This window comes from Triticum aestivum, chromosome 6A, assembly GCF_018294505.1.
Source record: "Triticum aestivum cultivar Chinese Spring chromosome 6A, IWGSC CS RefSeq v2.1, whole genome shotgun sequence".
Lineage (NCBI taxonomy): Eukaryota > Viridiplantae > Streptophyta > Magnoliopsida > Poales > Poaceae > Triticum > Triticum aestivum.
In genome coordinates this window covers 533926052-533939292 of record NC_057809.1, presented here as the reverse complement: position 1 = coordinate 533939292, position 13241 = coordinate 533926052, and positions in this window count along the sequence as shown.

Here is a 13241-nt window from a genome sequence, read left to right as displayed (position 1 = left end):
GTGACTAAAGTCGGGTCAGCTCGAAGAGTACCCGCGAGTGATTCACTGATTGGGGGCTGAAAGGACCTTTGTCCCGACGGCCCTCTGTGTGGATCTTTGAGGCGGAGCGACAGGGCAGGTTGAGACCGCCTAGGAGAGAGGTGGGCCTGGCCCTGTTCGGCGTTCGCGGATACTTAACACGCTTAACGAGATCTTGGTATTTGATCTGAGTCGGCTACGAGCCTATACGCACTAACCATCTACGCGGGAGTAGTTATGGGTATCCCGGCGTCGTGATATCAGCCGAAGCACTTCAGACGTCAGCGACGGAGCGGCGCGCGCCGGATTGGAACGTAAGCCTGCTCTTGTATTAAGGGGGCTAGTTCTGCTTCCGGCCGCCCACGCAACGTGCAGGTGTGCTATGGGCGATGGGCCCAGACCCCTGTGCGCTTAGGTTTAGACCGGCGTGCTGGCCTCTCTGTTTTGCCTAGGTGGGGCTGCGACGTGTTGATCTTCCGAGGCCGGGCATGACCCGGGAAAGTGTGTCCGGCCAAATGGGATCAAGCGTGTTGGGTTATGTGGTGCACCCCTGCAGGGAAGTTAATCTATTCGAATAGCCGTGATCTTCGGTAACAGGACGACTTGGAGTTGTACCTTGACCTTATGACAACTAGAACCGGATACTTAATAAAACACACCCTTCCAAGTGCCAGATATAACCGGTGGTCGCTCTACCTCAGGGATATGAGGAGGGGATCGCCGGGTAGGATTATGCTATGAGGTGCTATTTGGAGATGCTACTTGGAGATGCTACTTGGAGGACTTCAATCTACTCTCTTCTACTTGATGCAAGACGGTGGCTGCGAGAAGCGTAGTCTTCGACAGGATTAGCTATCCCCCTTTTATCCTGGCATTCTGCAGTTCAGCCCACTGATATGGCCTCCTTACACATATACCCATGCATATGTAGTGTAGTTCCTTGCTTGCGAGTACTTTGGATGAGTACTCACGGTTGCTTTCTTTCCCCCTTTTCCCCTTTCCTTTCTTTCTGGTTGTCGCAACCAGAGGCTGGAGTCCAGGAGCCAGACGCCACCGTCGACGACGACCCCTACTACACTGGAGGTGCCTACTACTACGTGCTGCCCGCGGAAGACGACCGGAAGTAGTTTAGGAGGATCCCAGGCAGGAGGCCTGCGCCTCTTTCGATCTGTATCCCAGTTTGTGCTAGCCTTCTTAAGGCAAACTTGTTTAACTTATGTCTGTACTCAGATATTGTTGCTTCCGCTGACTCGTCTATGATCGAGCACTTGTATTCGAGCCCTCGAGGCCCCTGGCTTGTATTATGATGCTTGTATGACTTATTTTATGTTTTAGAGTTGTGTTGTGATATCTTCCCGTGAGTCCCTGATCTTGATCGTACACATTTGCGTGCATGATTAGTGTACGATTGAATCGGGGGCGTCACATAGGTGGTGGCCCCCCTGGTCTTCATCTTTTGCAAGGATTTTTTATTATTTCAGGATAGATGTTCCGTGAAGTTTCAGGTCATTCCGAGAAATTTTGTTTCTGCACATAAATAACACCATAGCAATTCTGCCGAAAACAGTGTTAGTCCGGGTTAGTTCCATTCAAATCATGCAAGTTAGAGTCTAAAACAAGGGCAAAAGTGTTTGGAAAAGTAGATACGACGGAGATGTATCATTAATCTATGGGGATAGTCTTAATCCCAAATGTTATAGGGCGTTAGAGCATCTACAACCGGGTGACCTATATCTGTCTCATATGCCCGGGCAGGCCGTCCGTTCACTGTCCGCTAACGAAATACCGGCCCAATCGAAACTCTCAAACGGGGCTCAAATGCTCGGGCTGACCGGCACCCGTCATATCCGTCCCAAATGTAGGGCAGATATGAGGCGGTCCGGGCACACCCGGGCACGCCCACCACATCAGCCCGACCCACAGCTAGCCCACCCCAATCCCACAATAAAACTCGCCCGACAGAAACCCTAGCTCACTCCGCTCCCCCTCCCCTTCCCGCCGCTGCTATTTCCACGATCTGCCAAATCCCTAGCGTCGGCGAGCATGTCCAGCACTGGCAGCCTCTCCAACGGCAGATCCGGAGGCCATGAGGAGTTGGCGCTCCGTATCGCGCTCGAGCGCTCGCGGGTCGATACGGGCGGCAGCTCCGGGTTTGGTGCGATGCCCCTTGTGGCCCATCACGCCAGCGCCGATGCTAGCGCCGGCCCTTCCCGCCCTGTGTGCGGATCTGCGAGGCCTGCCACATCTGCTCCTCCTACCCGACGGCCTCCTCCACCTCCGGCCGCTCAGCCGATGCCGCGAATGCGAACTTCGGAGTTGGAGGCACGAGCTGCCTGCCGCGAGAGGCAGAGGGCTAGGGAAATGGCTGGCGAGTCCGATGGGTCTGCGCAGTTCGCCTACCAACGCCGGGTGCCCGACGAGGAGGACCGTCTCTTTGAGTGGGCGTGTCGCCGGTCACTAACTGAGGCGGAGACGAAGGCCCGACGGCTCCGGAGGCTCAACGCTAAGCAGCCCCGGCTCGCCATTGAGCAATCCGAGCAGGAGGCGGCGGAGGCAGCGATGGAGGCGGTGAGGGTGGCCAAGCTCAAGCGCCGGCAAGACCACGTCGTCCGATGCTTGCAAGGCTTCATCGTCATCTCCAATTCCGCCTCCTCCGACGGGTCCGACGTGGACCCACCTCTTGTCACGGACTCCTACAGCTGCGCCGACGACCGGAAGGGCAAAGGGCCGGCGAGGAAGTGGTGAAGATCTGTCTTTATTTCAAGTTTTTAGTTGTAGTTTGAACTTGTCCGCCGTACTATGTGTATTATGTGAACTTTGACTATCTTTCGATGATCCAACTGTGATTTTAATGAACCGATTATGCATTTGTATGTCCGCTCATGATCTGCGTAGTTTTTATGAATGTTGCATGGTTTAGTATGAAAATAAGGCCAACTCCACCGTGCGACCCTATCCTGTCCGCCCCCGTCCGTTTGGGGTAAAAGGGACAAACGAGACGGCCCAGCGCGCGGGCGCAAACGGACTTTTGTCCGCTTTGTGTCCGCTTTCGACCCATCCCCGACCCAAGTTTGCGCCGGTTTTGGGGTGAAACGGATAGCGCGCGGACGGGCAGGACGTGCACGCTTGTCCTCCCCTGGCCCGCCTGTCGGTGGGAGAAACCAACTCCCCCCACGCCCATTTGGCGCCATTTTCCCCAAACCCTCCCACGTCCCTCCCGCCGCCCCCTCTCTCCCCCATCCATGGCCGACGCCCTGCCGAGTTCCGGCGGCCTGGCCGTCGACCCGCCCGCAAAGGTGAAGAAGAAGGCGCCAAGGAAGCCGCGGTCAGAGTGCACGCCAGAGGAGATCGCCAAGTTGGACGCGGAATCGGCGAAGAGGAGGGAACGAAGAGCGGTCGTCAAGGTCAGTGCCGCCACAGCCAAGTTCGCCGCCCAACGCGATGAGCTGGAGGCCGCGCGGCGCAAGGCCGCGGCCGACGAGAAGGAGGACCTCGTCAACAAAGCGCACGCCATCCTCATGCTTGGCATGGGCCGTCCGGCCGGGTTCCCTGCAGCAGTCGTCGGCCCGGCGAGCAAAGGCTTGTCGGTCGCCCGGCCTACGCACTGCCAGTCGCCGACCTCGCGCACCGCGCCCATGTCGCCCGGCTCTCTTTTGCCAAGGCACAACGGCCAGACCCGTTTCTCGGGGTCGCCTGACGTGGGCTTGTTCGCGCCGTCGACACCGCGCCCCGTGGCCGTCATCGACCTCAACGTCACGCCTGGGTCTAGCTGTAACACCCACGATGCGGCTATATCTCCCACGTGTCGGAGCACGACTTAGAGGCATAACCACATTGTAGGCATGTCGCAAGAGGGGTAATCTTTACACATCCCATGTACTGAATAAGAAAGAGATACAGAGTTGGCTTACAATCGCCACTTCACACAATACATGAATAAAGCATTACATCATCCAGAATATAATCAAGCTCCGACTACAGAACTAGAATAAAAGAAGACCACCCCTAATGCGATCCCCGATCGCCCCAACTGGGCTCCACTACTGATCAACTGGAAACGAAAAAACACAACGAACATGATCTTCATCGAGCTCCTCCTTGAGCTCGGTTGCGTCGCCTGCACAGTTATCATCGGCACTTGCAACTGGTTTTGGAAGTAACCTGTGAGTCACGGGGACTCAACAATCTCACACCCTCGCGATCAAGACTATTTAAGCTTATGGGAAGGAAAAGGGTAGTGAGGTGGAGCTGCAGCAAGCACTAGCATATATGGTGGCTAACTTACGCAAAAGAGAGCGAGAAGAGAAGCAAAGCACGGTCGGGAACTAGAAGTGATCAAGAAGTGATCCTGAAACTACTTACGTTCAAGCATAACACAAGAACCGTGTTCACTTCCCGGACTCCGCCGAGAAGAGACCATCACGGCTACACACGCGGTTGATGCATTTTATAAGTTACGTTTCAAGTTCTCTACAACCGGACATTAACAAATTCCCATCTGCCCATAACCGCGAGCACGGCTTTCGAAAGTTCAAAACCCTGCAGGGGTGTCCCAACTTAGCCCATCACAAGCTCTCACGGTCAATGAAGGATATTCCTTCTCCCAGGAAGACCCGATCAGACTCGGAATCCCGGTTACAAGACATTTCGACAATGGTAAAACAAGACCAGCAAAGCCACCCAGATGTGCCGACAAATCCCAATAGGAGCTGCACATATCTCATTCTCAGGGCACACCGGATGAGCGCTCCGTACAGCTAAAACCAAACCTCGAGTTTCCCCGAGGGGGCGTTGTAAAGGACTCTAGTTTGGACCAACACTCAGAGGAGCACTGGCCCGGGGGGGTTAAAATAAAGATGAGCCTCGGGCTCCGGAAACCTAAGGGAAAAAGGCTAGGTTGTTAGTGCAAATGTAAAACCAAGATTGGGCCTTGCTGGAGAAGTTTTATTCAAGGCGAACTGTCAAGGGGTTCCCATTATAACCCAACCGCGCAAGGAACGCAAAATCAAGGAACATAACACCGGTATGATGGAAACTAGGGCGGCAAGAGTGGAACAAAACACCAGGCATAAGGCCGAGCCTTCCACCCTTTACCAAGTATATAGATGCATTAATTAAATAAGAAATATTGTGATATCCCAACATACACATGTTCCAAACATGGAACAAACTCCATCTTCACCTGCAACTAGCAATGCTATAAGAGGGGTTGAGCAAAGCGGTAACATAGCCAAACAACGGTTTGCTAGGACAAGGTGGGTTAGATGTTTGACATGGCAATATGGGAGGCATGATATAGCAAGTGGTAGGTATCGCAGCATAGGCATAGCAATAGAGCGAGCAGCTAGCAAGAAAAGATAGAAGTGATTTCGAGGATATGGTCATCTTGCCTGATATCCCGCAAGGAAGAAGAACGAGTCCATGAAGAAGACAAACGGACAAAGTCGAACGAATCCTCACAAACGCGACGTTATCGAAACTAACCCGAAGAAGCAACACCGGAAAAAAACAAATAACATAGTAATCAACCATCACATAAGCATGGCATGATGCACAACCAAGTATGATGCATGTCTGATTTAATGAGGCATGGCATGGCAAAGTGCACAAACAACACTACAAGTTAAGTGGAGCTCAATATGCATCGGGATGCATATTGACAAAACACCACATTCCATTATTTAGTTCGATCTCGTTTAAGTACTCAACAAAATTAAATGTTGATTAACATGGCAAGAGGTTGAAGCATAAGAAAACTATACTATCTAAACAATTTAAATGGGGCCGGATATAATAAACAACAAATCCGGTAAACCCCCATATGCATTTAGCAAATTAGTGCAAACAACAATTTTAAACATTTAAATGTTATTATCATGACGCGGATGACATGTTCAAGTGTTATGCAATATTTATGAAAAATGTAGATAAGAGCATATTAAGAAGCATTTGTCATCATGGCGGAAATGAAAGGGGTGCCACGGCAACGATAACGAAACGGTGCCACGGCGACGATAACGAAACGGTGCCACATCAACGTTCCGGTTCCGACAACTCATTGAGACGTCGGTGCAAAAGAAAGTGACGGGAGCGTGTCATGTGATGAACGGTGGGGTGCTCGCAGTAACCGGGTTCCCACGGGTTAGTGGCATGGAAACGAGTGACAAAACGGACACGGTGCAGACAAAGGGTGCATCTCATACAACACAAGCATTCGTTCACGGGCGGTCGTCTCGAGGTTATACCTTTGTAGCGTGCATTATCGGAGCGGTTCAAGTTCGATGCGGTGTAGGGAGAGTAGACGTTCTCGGGACGTTCGTAGTGGAAGAAGTCATACACGGGCGCAGTGGGTAGTAGTGGTACTATCGATCCTCGACGACGAAAGTGGAAGCAAGGGTACATGGCGACGGTAGTTGTACATGGTTCTTCGGCCACGGTCGTAGTCGTACACCGTTTTCGTAGATGTTCAGGTTCACGGCGAGAAACTTGACATCCACGGAGTCTTCAAGGGTTGACGGTAGTGGTACTTGGCAAAATGCACGTTGACGGTAGTTGTTCTTGTATCATCGTGGTACTTGGCGATTTCGTAGACGGAGGAGGACGAACTTGGCGGTCCTTGTAGAACTAGTACTTGGCCTTATCTCCGGTTCGATGGTTGTTTTAGGCGTCGGGCGTCGAGGTAGTTGGGGTAAAACCTTGTAGTCATGCGGGCGGTCTTAGCAGTCCAACACGAAGCCACGAAGAAGCACGAGTCATAGGCGGTGTGGTAGCCGTGGAGCAGCCAGGGGCTTGCGTCAGCGGCGCGAGGGCTCGCCGGATCTTCCCGGACCCAGCGCGAGGAGGGCAGGAACGGTCGAACGGTGCAGGACCGAAGCTCCGACGAGGTGGACCCCAACGAGGCAGGGTCGGACGGGGCTTGAGGAGAAGCTGGAGGCGTCGGAGTCCTTTGCTCACGCACAAAGGGACGATGGCGGCTTGAGGCGTCGATGCATGCGGAGCTCGGAGAGGCCACGGTGAGGTGGCTGTAGATGTCAAAGCAGGGGAGGTAGGCTTGGGCGCTGGAGGAAGCAGCAATGCGGCACCATGGAGATCCTGGACGGCGGCGGCGCGCCTGCTGGCTCCTGGAGCGGCGGAGTGATGGGGACCGGCGAAGTGGCGCCCCGGCGGCCGTGCTCGTGAGGATGAGGTCGGAGGAGGGCCGGCAGGGGCGTGGGCAGGTCGGCGGCATAGGCAGTGGGGCGCGCCATGGGGATCGGCGCGAGAGAGGAGCAGGGGAAGGAAGCGAGATCGAGAGGAGAGGGAGGTTCGGGCGCACGGGGATGGGATCGGGCAGCGCTCTCCCTGGCGGCGCTGGGTGGAAGGGTACGAGGGAAGAGGGGATCGGGCCAGGGGTTACGTTTAGGTTAGGTGGGCCTGCGGGGAAGGATGGGCCTAGAGAGGCCGGCCTGGGCTGGGCTTCTCTCTCCCTCTCTCTCTTCTTCTTTTAAGAGAAAAGAAATAGAGAGAAGAAAAGAAAAGGAGGGTTAAGAAAAGGATTTGTGCAAGGGGGCTATTTTCCCGGACTCATACAAATGAGTTTTATCCAAGGAAAAAAATCGAAGTGGCACGAATGCAAGATTTAAATTTAAACTCATTTGAATATCATTCAAATGGATTTGACTTGGGGCTAGGTTTTAGAAGTGCTCAAAAAAATGTTGAGATTAAAGAGAGAGCCCCGAAGATGGGAAAAGAATTAGGCAAAGTTAGACAGTCAAAACTTGAAAAAGGAAAGGAAGGGATTTAACATGCATCTGTGTTGCGGTAAATTCCAAACTAATGGAATATTTTATATAGCTCCCTAATAATATTGGGAGGATATGTTATAAAGAGAACTCACCATGTGAATTCCCTCGATTTAAATGGACCAAAGATCCATGCAATTTATTTAGTTGAGTTGCAAAAGATTTATGAGATGATGGCATGATGACATGATGCAATGCAAAAATAAAAGGGCAGGCACAAATGAAACACACGGCGAAACCAGCAGCGGCGGCCGGCCGACCGTCGAGATGCAAAGAAAGCAGGCACGGGCACCGTTCACGGGCACCATGCCGGCCCCCCGCGTCTTGTTTGACAGAATGCCAACCCCAACGCCAACGGTCGACGACCCCTTCTACAACCACTACATGGAGGACGTGATCTTCGAGGGTGGGCATGACCGTGCCTACGACCCCGAGGAGACCCAAAGTCAGGATGGCCGTGCCCAGTACGTGCCCGATGAAGAGGCCGACGATCGTGCTGACTACGACCATGGTGACTCGTGGCATGAAGACGATGACATCTATGTCGAAGGTGATGGTGATGAAGAAGAAGGCAATGACGTTGATATTAGTGGCGAGCCATTGTTCATCGGCGAGCTCACCCAAAGAGCGGAAGCACAAAAGAAGAGCAAGAGCATTCGCACGGGTTCATACACACAAGATGAGGACAAGTTGATTTGCCAAGCTTGGATGGAGATTAGCCAAGATCCGAGAACCGGCGCGCAACAAAAGGGCATTGTTTTTTGGACGAGAGTCCACAAAACATTCCATGAAAGGAAGATGTTCGAGCCCTACCAAATTACAAGAAACCGTGGCATCGGCTCGATTCAAAAGAGATGGTTGTTCATCCAACAAGAGTGCAACAAGTATCAAGCCGCATTTGAGAGTGTTGAAGTACGGCCCGTGAGTGGCCTTGGCGTTGGGGACACGGCATGCTCTCCTCTTCCTAGCCCTTTCCTTACTACGGCCATGAGACTTCGACCTTGTATATGTTTGCATGTTCACTTCTTGTTGATCATCTGTTGTAGGCATTTCAATCTTTGGAGGCATATAAGGCCCGGCACAATGGCAAGTCATTCACTCTTACGCATTGTTGGATGCTCATCAACAATTGCTCTAAGTTCAGGGACCAATACCGTGAACTACAAAGGAAGAGAGGACTGAAGACGGCCAAGTTCGCCGGAGGTGGAGATGGCGCGGCGTTGAAGAGGCCGAGGGGTAAGACCAACTCCAAGGTTGATGACATACGTGATGCCTCATCCATGGCATTGCATGACACTTTGCATGGCATGATGTCTCAAAAGGATGTGAGGGACAAGAAGAAGCGGCAAAGCAAGGACGAGCAAATGAAGCCTCAAAGAGGAGGCGGCCAAGAAGAGGAAGATCGACATGGAGGAGGCGGTCCGGCAAAGGCAGCTCGACATGGAAGAGGCCGCCCAGCAAAGGCAGCTCGACATCAAGGCCGACAACGTCAAGGCCAGGCAGAGGCAGCTCAACATCGAGGCCATCAATGCCGCCACCAAAGCGAAGGAGGTGGCCCTTGCGATCATGAGCGTGAACTTGTCGAAGATGAGCGACAAGACGAGGGCCTGGTTCGAGGCCAGGCAGAAGGAGATGCTCGACGCCGAAGGCCTGAAGTAGGTCGTCTGATTGGCGTGGCCGTTCTTTTTGGAGGCTGGCATGGGTGTCGCCTGCCCGCTGGGCCGCTGGCTGTGTGCCGACGAGAAAACATTCATTTTGAAGGCCGGCTATGTTGCCGGCCGATGGCTGTGTTGCCAGCGAGGACAACTATTCATTTTGGAGGCTGACTGTGTTGCCGGCCGCTGGCGATGGACGTGTAGGCCACTGGCTTTGTTGCCGGCGTGATGAACTAGGGCCATGAACTAGGGCTTGGCATTTGAAATGTTGCTCTTTTTTTTAAATAGACGCGGACAGGATGGGGCAAACGGATGCGGCCGCGCGCTGGGTGCACGGTCACCGCATCCCAGGACACGCTTGGACACGACCCCAAATTCCTACCCAAACGAACAGAATCCGGACAAAACGAACGTCTATTTGGGGTTGCGCAGTGAAGTTGACCTAAGAGACGGAATATGAGATACGTAGGTGTGGAGACGCGGATATAAAAAATGCCGGGCATGTCCACGCGCAATTGAGGAGCCGGATTTGATGAGTCCGGCTGTAGATGCTCTACAGGCCACGCGCACGACCGGGGCGAAGGAGAGCTGTACTGTAGAGAAAGCGGTGGGCGGTACCGCGCCGCAATCCGGTGAATCTGAACCCGGCCATGGTACGTCCGAGGGCCCCGGCGCCATCAGGCAAGTCGGCCTCGGCAACTGTCGGGTTCAGTCCAATAAACCAGTCGTACGATGGCCGTGCTACGCAGAACGTGCAGTGTTTTGTATCCAACCGGATGCATGGATCAAGATTTGCTTCTTTTCTGTATCCTCGTGTAGTAGTTGCACCGCGTAAATGAACCTCGGAGTAGGTGGCTAGCTGACCGGCTGTCCGTGGTCCGATTTTCCCTCACCACCACCCTTGGTCGCACTCGCATCAACGTTGGGTACCAGCGAGTCCCAAGGCTCCCGAAGGGCCCAAAGTTCAGAGATGGTTCCAAAGGGAAACCTCGTCCCCTTGACAAATCGCAAGAGGAGAAAACGTCACACATTGACCCTGTTTGGATACTCTAACACAGTTAGAGTTAAAGTTATTTTCTAACCCACTCTAACCCAAATAAGCACATCTCCATCGGGATAGTTGGATTAGATAAAACTAACCCACTCTAACCCTTCCTCTTTGAATATTTTTGGGTTATTTGAGCCTCCAACTAACCCAAACTAGCTCTAACCCCATGATCCAAACAGGGCTATTGAAACGACAGTGTGATTAAACAAGACTGCACGCAAGTCAAGCGCAGTGGTAGCGATCGGCCAGCGTAAGTTTACATGAATGAAAGAAAGCGCTTGCTTCGTTGCTGGCAAGAGCAAGATGCAAGACCGACGACTCGAGACTTTGACAGCAAACTGTAACAGGACTATGGATATCAAACAATCAACGATGCTTCTCCCATCACTAGTAGAAAAAGAGGCTTTGGTCCAGCCAGAAAAGAGTATTAATCTCGGTTGCATTACGAATCATACAGGCATCACTCCCGGTTGAAATGGGACCTTTAGTCCCGGTTCGTGGCATGAACCGGTACTAAAGGGTGCGATGCCCATTAGTACCGGTTTGTGGCACGAACCGGTACTAAAGGTCTCAACCCCATTAGTACCGGTTCGTGGGTTAGAAAATAACTCTTCACCGGGATGGACACGGCCTACGGCCTGTTTGCAAATTTTTAGAATTCTAAAATTTTAAAAGGAAAAAAAATTATGCTCAAATTTCAGTTTTTTATTGAATTTTTGTTAAATCTGGTCAAACTATGGTCAAACTACTTATTCAAGAAGTATTAGTGTTACTAAATAATTATTCAAGAATATTAGTGTTACTAAATAATTATTTCAGTTTTTTTAAATTTTGGTCAACTGTGGTCAAACTGTGGTCAAACTACTTATTCAAGAAATATTAGTGTTACTAAATAATTATTGATTTTTAGAACAATAGTTTCAAACTCAAATAGTGAAATGTGTGACTTTATGCTCAAGCTAAATTCCTGAGGGTTAATAGGATTGACATCTTACTATTGTCAGGAAAACAACAAGTGCAGACTTAAAAACGAGGGAGAATAGAACCCAAAAGTTAAACGTGCTCAGGCTGGAGTATTGAGAGGATGGGTGACCGTTCAGAAAGTTAGATGATTTGAAATGATGAAGGGTGATTAGAGATTAATGGTTAAATTGAGCAATGATGAGGGGTGATTAGAGATTAGAGGTTAAAATAATTCAAAATTTCAAAATTCAAAAAAAATCAAAAAAAAAATTCAAAAAAAATCATAAAATTTTTTTAGTACCTGTTGGTGTTACCAACCGGGACTAAAGGTGAACCTCTAGGCAGTGGCCACGTGAAGAGCCTTTAGTCCCGGTTCCAATTATAACCGGAACTAAAGGAAAGGCTTTAATACCGACCCTTTAGTCCCGATTCCAGAACCGGGACTAAAGGCCTTCATGAACCGGGACTACTCCTGTTCTGCTCTACTGGTGCTCCAAGTCCAAGTCCCAGCCCCCAACCAATGGCGGCCCGGGCCTCGTGATCCCCAGATCCACTGCACTGTACAACGAGGTGGCCGCGTACGGCGTAGGCGATGCGTGCCCGCGTCGACCACCGCGCGAGAGGCGAGACGGCGACACTGCCAACCAATCGGTAGGGTTGGCGAAAGCGATGCAGAGATTTGGAATCTATTTGGAATCTGCGTACGCAGCAGCCACTTGCGTTACTCCTCCTTGGATGAATCTTCTCCCCCGCGACAAGAGAAGGCTGCGAAAGCAACGCCCGTCTGCCTCGCCGTCTCAGGATTCGGGAGGTACCTTAAGTCAGTACAAAATCGAGACACTTATTTTGTGACGTAGGAAGTGTATATGTGAGCACGCAGGTCTGAACGCCGGCTGGTGGTTTCTTTCTAGGGTGGATGCTAGCCGATTTTCACTCAGGTCCACCCCGGACCAGAAGGCGTCTTTGTGGCGACCGACGGAGCTGATGAAAATCACTGGAACTTCGGTGTCTCCTTGGTCCCGAGGATGCGTTTGGCCGTTGGCTCCAACCTCCAAGGTGTCTGTGAGATTAGCAAAGGAAACTAAGCATATCTTGTACATGGCATCTCGAGATGATAAGATTAACAAGCGTTGAAATAGGAAACAAAATGCAGATAAACATAGCTGGCATGCGTACGAGTCATTAGACGAATTCGCATTCCCTTCCAGCGACACGCTCTCCTCCTCCTGCTGATTATTGTACCCGCCATTGGGCATTATATTTTGGTCCAGCAGTAGTTCAAGACAAATCTGGACCTGGTAATCTCTAGGTTCTGTTTAAGGTCAGAGCTCAATAGTTTTTGCATAGCCTACGCATTCAGCTGTACTCCTGCATCGCACCTTGGATCTGCCTATGCAGACGCAGCCACTTGCATTACTCCTCGGATCTTCTCCCGTTGCATGGAACGCCGCGACAAGCGAAGAACTGCGAAAGCAACGTCCATCCACCTCGCTTTCTCAGCATCCAGAATTGCATTCGTACTCCTTTTCTGTCCGGATTTTAGACAGGTCCGTTTCGGACTAGAAGAGATCAACGCGGCGATCGACAGAGCCGAAGAAAATCCCTGAAACTACGATGCCTTCCCGAGATAATTTTGGCCGTTGGCTCCAAGGCGCTAGCCACGATTAGCAAAGAAAGACATAACGCGTCTCTGTAAACGATAATAATATTAACAAGCATTGAGATAGGAAAATGCAGAAGAAAACAACTGGCAAGCACAAGGGCCATACGCGGCGA